The following is a 10,988-nucleotide window of genomic DNA, read 5'->3' as shown; positions in this document are numbered from 1 at the left end:
ATTTGAGGAAATTAGATAAAGCCACCATTTGATGTTAGGATATGTTCGAGTTAAGCTAGATATTCAATAAAAAAACACCAACGATGTGATAAAGGTATAACCCTCTTACTCTCAGCCGTGTTATCTAATTGGCTGGGTATTATCGGATCATGCAATCAGTAAGTGAGAATAGCAATCTTCTGAGATATACATACTACTCAATATATCCGATATCCTATATATCATTAATGCGATACACACCAAAACGTAAAACATGCATGCTTATTACGGGGCATTATACACCTAACTCATCTTCATAACTCATATCTCAAAGGAATTTCTGAGCATGTCAACTATATAATATGTGCCTTGAAAAGACGCAGCTATCTAAGGTAGATCCTGGAGATCGTCTTACATTTCGATTTAAAGACGATAAATATAACACGTAATTTTATCATATTTATATGAAGGTATATTTAATTCTTGTCACGCATCATAAATGCATAGCATACATTATCACTTGAGAAGAAGTATTTTATCACGGCATGGAGATTGTATAAAGTTTAGGTAAATATGTACATTAGTTTTACGGTGAACGCTAATAATACCTTTCCCCAGTTTTCTAAGGCCTGTTTGTTAAGGTAAAAACAATCCAATACTTATCCGTTTAGGTTTACAACCATTTTTGCACTGTTATGGCAAACCCATGTGTCATTGTTAGCATGTGTTAATCATTTCAATATCTTACATATGATTGAGCTGAAGACGCTCTTTATCCAAAACAATTGCATTATTTCCATGGACTCTATATTAAATAAGTGGCTTTATTACCTTATTGTAGTATTCATCGTTTTCGCTATGCTAGAAATACCATTGACAGAAGATGGTTTGATAAAGAACACACACTAGACGTTTGTTAGCCCACCATTTTGATGGTCATCAGCCATCTTGTTCTTATTTGACATATGGTCTGCAATATTGAAATAGGAATCAGTCTACTATACCATACAACATCGATGTGATTTTAGTTTGTGTCAGTAATACAAAACCAACTATAAATAAGTTTTTGCTGAATCGACGCAGTAAAAAGGTGCTCGCCATTCTAAATAACGCCAGGTAAATTTGCCGTGGGTATGTTTCCTCTTACACACATAGCGATCTCCGTATCCTCTGGGACGCTGCCATACAGAGATGTGATGGAGCGCCACCACATTTGTTACACACGACGTGCCGGTGACAACAAATTGGCTCTGGACACCCACGGACCTTTTGATGTTAAACCTCTAACATTGCATCATTTAAGCCAAGCTCCTGTGTATTTAGCCGTATTCTGTTCATGATTTAGTGAATTTACGACCTTTGCGTTTTTGCATCGAAGGTTAACTACTCCCGCTAAATGTTTTTGTAATTTCAAACAGCTTCTTTACCACAGTCGCATGCAAACGCAACAATTTTTTTGAATGCTGTAAAAAGAATGTGATTGGTGTTTTAAATAAAAATTGCAATGCTATGTACTTTTAGCATATGAATGCAAACTTAAATGAGAAAAAAATATATGTTTATTAATATCTTATATGGAAAAGCATTAATCTGTAAGAATTGTTTATTGTTTTGATTCCTAGTAATTCAGCCCGAAAGGTTTCAATATTTACAGAGATATTAGCTATCGGCGTTTGTATTTACATTAAACAAACCAGGACGGCAACAAACACATGTTTACAATTTCTATTTATTACGTATACGATTTACCACACAGGTAACTATACCTATGATACATTGACCGCTCCTGGTGGTCTATATATATATATCCGTAAGCTTGACCTCAAGGCATCAAAGAAATTCTGCATATAATTAAAATATATTAATATGCCTATTTTCGTTTTATGGTTTTTTTTTCATATTATCACAATTACAGCATAATTTTGATCCTGGAGTTATGAACACTTTGTAAAGCTGAAGGAGTTACACAGCCCTGAAGTAAAACATCAAAACTGATATAACTAACGACAGGAGTCAGAAGCCGTGTACGTGTAGTCAGCCGCCCTGCCCGTAAGCCAACATTCTTACGTCTCTTGGAAAAAATAAGTGCCGTTCTGTTATCTGGATTCATATACTATTTCTTTTGTGAAAACATTAATGAGATAATTAGCCAATCGAGAGTAATCCATCTAATTGCTTAAAAATAGGCCGACAAACAGCATTCTAATTCCTATTATAGTTAAAGGTAATTTGATTAATACGTGATTTGCTCCTTTCAATTTTTATTGTTATTCTATCACATATTTGTAATTTTTACTTGTTTACTTGAAGTTCATCAAATCGTCTATCATACCCAACACAGACGAGTTCTCAATACAGCTGTATGGAATAGTCAAAATAAATCCTATTGGTCTTTCAGGATGTAAAATTTTCAAAACCAAAGCACATGTTGGTGCAATACTGTAAGAAGGTTTGGTGTTTATCAATACTCCCATATTTTTTGTGTATGAATACTAAATATCATTACTGTTCAATGTTCAATGTCATACCATTTAACAAGGATCAATCCAATTTATCTATCTCGCGATTATCCACATTACATATTTAAGAGGGATTTATTAGACCGCTTAATTGTCAAACTGTGAATGGGTTCGTATTCCTGTTAGTATCAATTTTCTCAATATTTGGTATTCCAACTTCAGGAAAAAAGCTATAAGGAATTTAAAAATAATAAATATTCAATGTAATGTAGTGAAAAAAGAATGAATAATTCGATCAAATGGTCTCCAAAAGCAGATTGTTTTAATCCATGTTTTTCTCGTTAACCGAGTGCATTCTTTCCATCCTACAATCACTACACAGACAGAAAAAGGGTTTTTGTCACTACAACTGAACAGTTGAAACAAAGGAACAGTCGTCGGATATGTACATACGTTAACGTAGTGATTTTCGCGGGGGGTAAATTTAGCGATTTTTTAGTAAATTATAGGTGTTTAAACACGATGCAAAATATTACGCATGTGGGAATTTGCGTGATCCAGTGAATTCCGCATAACTGTCCCCTTTGCGTAAAATTCCACGTTTACAATATCATATGCATCGTTTCTAATAAAAAATATGGTAGTCATATTCTTCTTCGTCATGGATTTAAAAAGGACCTCTTTGCTTATGGAGTATTGATTTGTGATTTGATCAGTAAGACAAACTTTTATACATTTAATTGCTATGCAGACAAATTCGAAATTCCTATTCCAAAGTACAAAGCACCAAAGGGACACAGACGTCAGGCAGAGGTCAGCTGTAATACTGATATTGTTTATTAAGTCTCCTACTGAATCTATATATGGGGTAACCTCATACTTGACACAAATACCTGTGGAATAGGTTTAGTACAAGTATCCAGGTGTTCAACACTATTTCATGCGTGAAATGGCTAATCTACTCTAGTTTAAATACTACCTAACCGTCTTTAATTACTTCAGAAAACATTATCGTTAGGTGCCTATCGATATAAGCCTAGGGTAAGTTAAGCCTATCATGGTAGCCCAGCTGTTACTTGTAGTCCTGTCGCTCTCTACGGTGCGTGATTGACGTACTGAGACTTTAAATTACTGTATCGATATCGGATTAGGATAAAATGTTCAGTTTGTGTGAAATAAAGACCTAACACGCGATTTAAAGAAAGTCAACATAGTTGTCACTTTAGCAAATTAATTATATAAAAAGTTTGTCGCACCTACACACAGGTAGTACCAATATTGGTTTTATCAAATCTGATACAAGCCGAGAGGTAACGTAGAGCACTTGTTGATTAATCAAATCTCTTATCTCAATCCGTGGTGATTTCAACAATTCAATGTAAAATACATGGCAGGGTACTTTATGTCATAGTATGATATGTGTATAAGAGACTGGATATTGAATATTTATATTTTCGATATTTGTGCTAAACTTAAATATTGAATACATTCTTGCTATCTAGGAAGTTTCTAGCGGTATAAAATGTATTTAAAATAACTGTTATAATATATCTCTCTGTTTTATATTTATTATATTATTTACAACTTACTGGATCGAAGGCATATTGTATTTGCTCTTATGTATTTTGATTGTTACAAGATTACATATTTTGAAATAAAAAAGTGCAAAGTGTTTCATTAAGGGTATCCTATTACAACGATGTATGTATGTTGGCTGCAATACAGAGCAATATTGGTACAAAGGTCAACACCGGCGTCACCCCAGTAGATTATAAAGACCGAATGTTCAGGACAAGTAGGTACATTATTTCGTCAATCGCCTCATTCGAAATCAAGCCACAAAAGTTTGTCTGATCCTAATAAACATTGTAGTGGGAATTCCGGGTTGGTCTCATTTCCGATCTAATGCCTTCATTAAGGTTCCTTTTGCGTTGTAATTAAGTTGATATGCCGAATCATTATGATGACAAATGCATTGTAAGATTACAGCCTATCGTGATGAAATTGTGGAAATGAACATTTTTTTTTTATAAAATTTGATATATGTTAAATGACATATGATTTGATGTTTCTTTTACAGAATTATATTATACGAATGCCTAGTATGTTATGGTGATTGTGAAACTTTTTGACAACATACAGTAAATAACAAATATGACAGAAAGTGCAAGTATTATAATAGAGACCTCACAAACGACGATGTGTGTACTTTATACAGTACATTGAAGAATTATGAACCCTGTTATATCTTTACCAAATACGGTGAAGATATACCCTGTCTGTCCGATCGGAAACGTTCAGCAGGTAGCTGATGGTTCACTAATAGATCAAAAGAGACAGTTGATAAAAAAAATCAAATAATTGCTTAATGGGTCACGAAATGTTCACACCGGTTAGTTTGTGTGGTACATAATTATTAGCTCAGATCCCACAGACAGAGCTAGGTTAGTGTCCTCTGACGTTCACAATTGGTGGTTTAGAGAGAATTCTTACCAGATGATTTCTTGTTCACACAAACTATTGATAATTCATGCTTCATTAAAAACAAAAAAGAAAAGCTGTTCCTAAAACGATGTCAGATTGATCTTTGGGCGATGTATATCTGACCCTGATCAGACGTAATAGGCTCATTAACATGCCATTTTTACAGATAGAACACCTGTGCTTCTACAATCATATAAACAAGAACAATACCACCAAAACTGTCGCTAGCAGCAGAAAAGTTATGATGCAGATTGCACAAACAACTGAGGATGAAAGATACCAACTATTATCGGAATCTAGTAATGTTTAAATCTTAACCTTTTATAGCCCATGGCGACCATCCTACATGCACAGAAACACATAAAGAACAGAATGCACACCTACTTATGCGTAAAAAGTGCTTGGTCGGTATACCAAAGACATTTGTCACATGGTAGTAATAGATGTTTCCGGCAAAATGCATTCTTGATAATCCAGGTGTCGATCAAGTTTTAAATGATTTCACTCTGCACCCTACAACCTATGTAACGACTGTTGTATGGGTTGGATTGACCTCCCTTATAGTTAAGTAAAGGGTTATAAATAACATTATAGTTTCAATTTTGGCTTTATATACTTGTTCAGAATTAAGTTTACATTTGACACGAATCTAGATACGTACCTTTTTAGGATTGTAGGAATGATTAAATATAGATTATATTTTCTTTAATATCTTTTATTTGCTGTTGACACAGACTTTGACGAATCCGACTACATCACCTATTGAGATTATGCTTGTCATAGAATAAGGAAGGCTTATTCGACCCTGTGGAACAAGAGGTCAGAGACACAGACTCTTACAGGTCTCCATTTGATCATTTATTTCAGCTTACACAATGATATCGATTTCATATTCTTGAATGATTTTTTATGGAGTTAGAATTTATCATATACCAGCAAGATTCGTCGATGAAATATCAAAAGCTTAAGTTCTGGAGTAGCTGGTTCTGTTTTCCACCTGTTATCCATACGTATTGGTATCTGTAAACAGTCTGCTCACACTTTCTCTTGGTTTCATATTGCATTCATGGAGTAATATCAGTGAGTGACGTTACAACATTTCAGATTTACTTATAACAATGCATATCTAAACCCATATGTTATAGACAAAAGCGCTTTGGTTGGCTATTCTAGTGTTGTTTCTTTGATACTGTATGTTCTCTTTTGTGTGTTAGTTTGTTCTTTTATTTATTGTTTCTTTGTTTACCGTGTTCCAGTGCTTCATAAAACAATCATAACGTGAATTTTTGTACCAGTGCTTCATAAAACAATCATAACGTGAATTTTTGTACCAGTGCTTCATAAAACAATCATAACGTGAATTTTTGTACCAGTGCTTCATAATTAATTTTTCTTTGTTTTCATACCAAATCTGGCTTTCTGATTGGCCAATATTTGTTTTGCATACCACTATGAAAAAAAAATCCGAGAATGGCGCGAAACCCCGACGTTATCGTGACGTCACAATAGAGACATTGACGTTGCGTATTGATTCGGAAAAAAGAGTCTCTTGAAAAACCACTGTAATGTTACATTTAAACATACTTCATTTTATCAAATAGAGTATAAAATTAATTATAAGTATTGATGTCACTTTTTTTTAATTTTATCGGGTTATGAAAAGAAAAATTGTTTGCAAACTTTTGTGAGAATCCGCTACGCGGATTCACACAGTTTGCAAACAATTTTTTTTCATACCCCGATAAAATTAAAAAATAGTGACATCAATGCTTAAATAAAACAATCATAACGTGAATTTTTGTACCAGTGCTTCATAAAACAATCATAACGTGAATTTTTGTATCAGTGCTTCATAAAACAATAATCATAACGTGAATTTTTGTACCAGTGCTTCATAAAACAATCATAACGTGAATTTTTGTACCAGTGCTTCGATGTGGTCTTCCATCACCTATGTGCTGTTAACTGCGTTAGAACAGATATTTTAATGAAGAAATTCAATCACAGCCGGCAAGAAGGTATGGCCCAATAAACAGGACACTATTTATGTAGGTTAATCACGCGCGTCTCGTTAATTAATTAAGACGACCCGCGCGTATAACCACTCTGATCCAAATCGACCAAGGTACAAATTCCTCAGCGGATAGTGTAATGACTAAGATCCAACAACAACCGTGATCGGGATCCAATTACCCCAACATCATCCCCTGCAAGCGTTCTTGGCAATGATTCTTCTGTTACGTAAGCGTATGATATAAAAGTTTAATGAGTTATAGGACAAACAGCCGTTAGACATGTAAACAATCCAGGATCAGTGATAGATATTTACCAATCATCCCCACTTTGGTGAGGTATATACACAGTTTGGTGGGAATTAGAGGATCAAACTCCCCAAAAGCAATTATTAACGTTACATATTGCACTTTACGAATACAAGTAAAACATATCTACAGAAATCACACAACAATGCTTAAAGGTTAACATAATTAAAGCTAATAATCATTTGCTACCTCGACAATCATGTCTATCGAACATCGATAATTAAGAAGCATCTCTCTAACATAACTAACACCAATGTTTGACCTACACTTGATGAATTTCATAAAAGCCATGCAATGTATGTTTTTAATATATAATTCGAAGGTAGTATAATAATACTTCGGCCTGTTATTTCGACACATGTTCTATTTCTTGCTGGAACACCCGAACAACCAGCAGCTAATGTTTACCAAGGTTTTTATAACGTTAGAACTAATACTTCTACGTTTTAATTAAATCTTATTAATATGAATTTATTTCAAATGCACATGAACATACTGAATTTCTATTAACGCTGGCGCCCGTTACGGGGCTGCCTCGACTTCAGGTCACCATATTTGGAAAAGCTAAATACGTGCATAAAAATAAACGTTTTGTATAGTCACTTGCATTCCTTATACTATATACAAGTGTGACTGAGCCGGTTTCAGATTACACAAAGCTTAAAACATGAAGCATTTTGTCGTAGACTTTGGCACACACCCCATCGCGGGTTAAGTATTAAAAGGGTCAGAATGTATAAGATCGTTATCTTCGCAAATAACGAAATACATACCAAGGCGTATTGGCGTCACCGGAATCAAAATTATATACAATTTTAGATTGAAGGTGAAAAAATTGATGAATTTTATAGTTGCCAACTCAGAATGATATTCATATTGGACTGGGAATTATTGCTGGTAAAAAGGCAGCTTGTATTTGAAGACAACCATTATCACAGTATTAATATTTTCAAATTAAAACCAAAATGTTTGTTTGCTTCTCTGTTACTTTCAAGATTCTCTCGTTTACCTACAGTATAAATAATATGAACAATATATTTGGAATATCATTTATTCTTTTTTACATAATTTACTTTCACCTTCCTAACTTAGCCTTGAATTATGTGCTCAATCATATAAGGAAGGCTTTGGGTTATTTCCCATCGTCGAGACACATCATAATGTATTAAGTGGTAGTTTCTGCTCCTGCATATCGCTCAGCATAAGCGGAGTGGAACGACTGGTTTTCCCGTTATCGTTATAAGACCAGATTATGTGCATTGTTTGTTGTATTTGCTGTTAAAGTGCTCAGTATAAAGGTGGACAGCAGGTGTATTTGGTGACATGTTTAAGTGAGATAACACTAAAACCAACAATATCCAACTATTGCACGGATACACATCACGAATATATCGCATACAGTCAAATACATACACAACACCTTCACTGACTTTTTGGGGTTAAGTTTGGGGTAAATGTCCCTCCGATAGAAATTTTGCTGTATTTTCCCAATTGCACTTGAATTGTTTCCTATTTCAAGAAACAAGTGTTTTAAATATACCTCTTGAAGGAAGAAAAATGTACTCTTTACCTTATTCAAAAGGCATATGAGATTATCAAGCATGAAAATCACTTGCGTACCTACAGAAAAAGACGTCTTTTAATGACAATGCCTTGTAATAGCCTAATCAACTAACTGACCAATCAAATGCATTGTTAAGTTACGAGAGGGAATACTTTAGGAATTATACCCTCCTTCTCAAATCTTTAACATTTATTTTCTGTTTTTACACATAAAGCCGCTTCTAAAACGTTTTGTAATCAGTTTGTTCTTTCAAACTATCATATATGTATTGCCACACATTACGATGTTAAGATGACAGGATAATCAAAACTACTTTGGCGTTTGAGAAGCACAACAAAATCGGATCCCAATAGTCTAACGTTAAGTTTCCTTTAATCAAACATGTTTGCTACAGAGCACAGACGCCGTGATTGGCGATACAACAAATCCAATGTTATGAGAGTACATCAATTTATCCGCGGAAGGAAGGCACACCAAAGAATGCTTGTACATAGCACCTGGATTCATTCCGACAATACTTCAGTAGTTACCCGAACAAAGTTATACGAACCATCTAATGTTAGGATCGAATACCTTCGCCTCTTCCGGCTATCAAGCAACGTAGACTCGCGGACTAATGTAAAATGTTATAAGCCCTGTGCGTTAAGAGTGTCACACAGAGACATCATAAAGACTCACTTGTTATAAAATATCTCTTTTTTATATTCATACGTATAATATCGTGCACCTGCTTTTAATAATGCACTTCTTAATCTACGGTCACACTCCTGCCATTCTGTGATAGAATAAGACTGCAAAATGAAAATATATCAAAATAAAAGATTTGTGTCATTTTTTTTCTTTTTTTTTCGGCTGTTGTTATATGTGCGCTTGTCGGATTTGATGTTCAAACCATTTTATTTAGTGTAAGGACCAAATTCATTGTGTGTAAATAAAGACTTGAGTTTAAGTGGTAAATCCAAACTGGCCATGAGTGTAGCGCTCTGATGGTAACCAACAGTTGTCACTAGTGAGAGCTCCCTTGTGATAAAACCACAGTATCCTTGAATGTTCTGGCTTGTGAACCTGTTTTAACCATGAATGTTGTGCCCTACAAATTATCTCCACTTTCGGCCAATAACACGAATAAGGAAGGTTTCCCCACAGTGTCCTATATAGAACAGAGTCAGCAGGAAGGTGGTGTAGACAAAACACATGCTCCTGCCATGTCTAGAACTGTTGTCTCTTTACCTCATACACTTCAGTTTTAAAAGTGACCCTTCACCACGTGTTAAACAAACATGCACGACATGTCCTAATTCTACCTATATACGATGGCTTAGTAGTAACGTTTACAACTAATTTTTCCTCTGTCTGGAGTCTTTATGGCGGAAAATGGATTTACAAGGCTGAGATAAAGCACATCTAATTGTCCAATCTACGTATTCTGCTACCCTTCCTTTTTAACAAAGACTACATCGACGGATGGATTAAAATAGAACGTTCTTCGTATCTTTGAGAGATATGTTTCCAGTTGTATTATTTTAATATTAATATAATCCATATAATGGATTTGTAAAATGAAGCCAAACCAAACTTAATAGATATATAAGCTCGTCTTCCCGGCAATACACAAACCTGTTATTTCTTACTTATGTCACCATTTAATGGTAGAGTCAGATAACTTTAATGATTATGTAACTTCTAACATAGCTATTACTGGAAACACACCAACATGTATATATTTTTATGGAGAAGACTTTCGTGACATCAGTTTTTAGAATGCACATGTGTAAAGTGATAATGGTACAAACAGGTCTGTTGACAATACCGACTGTCTATGTAACTATTGCCCGCCTAAACGACGTCAGCAGCTATAGGACTTTTACGGTATATTCAAGCTTTGTTGTTAGCTGATAGTATGATCTAAGGTTTAATTTATAGTATTCTTACAACATATCTCGGAGTAGCAAAACGAACAAACCACAAGCACCACACAAAACATATTGGAAGGAAAGGGAGGAGGGGGTCGTCTTGTCTTGTCGTTTGGTTATACAGTTGTATAGATTAAGGTTACAACCTCGGGCCTATATCCCTCCTCTTTTTGCAACATAGGCTTGGCACCACCTGAAGCGAAGTTGAAGAAGTAGATGGCACCAGCTGTTAATGCCCAGTCCACAAACCACACCAACTTCGGGGATC

The sequence above is a fragment of the Argopecten irradians genome, chromosome 5 (genome assembly GCF_041381155.1).
Source record: "Argopecten irradians isolate NY chromosome 5, Ai_NY, whole genome shotgun sequence".
NCBI classification, from domain to species: Eukaryota; Metazoa; Mollusca; class Bivalvia; order Pectinida; family Pectinidae; genus Argopecten; species Argopecten irradians.
This window is presented reverse-complemented; position numbering follows the sequence as displayed.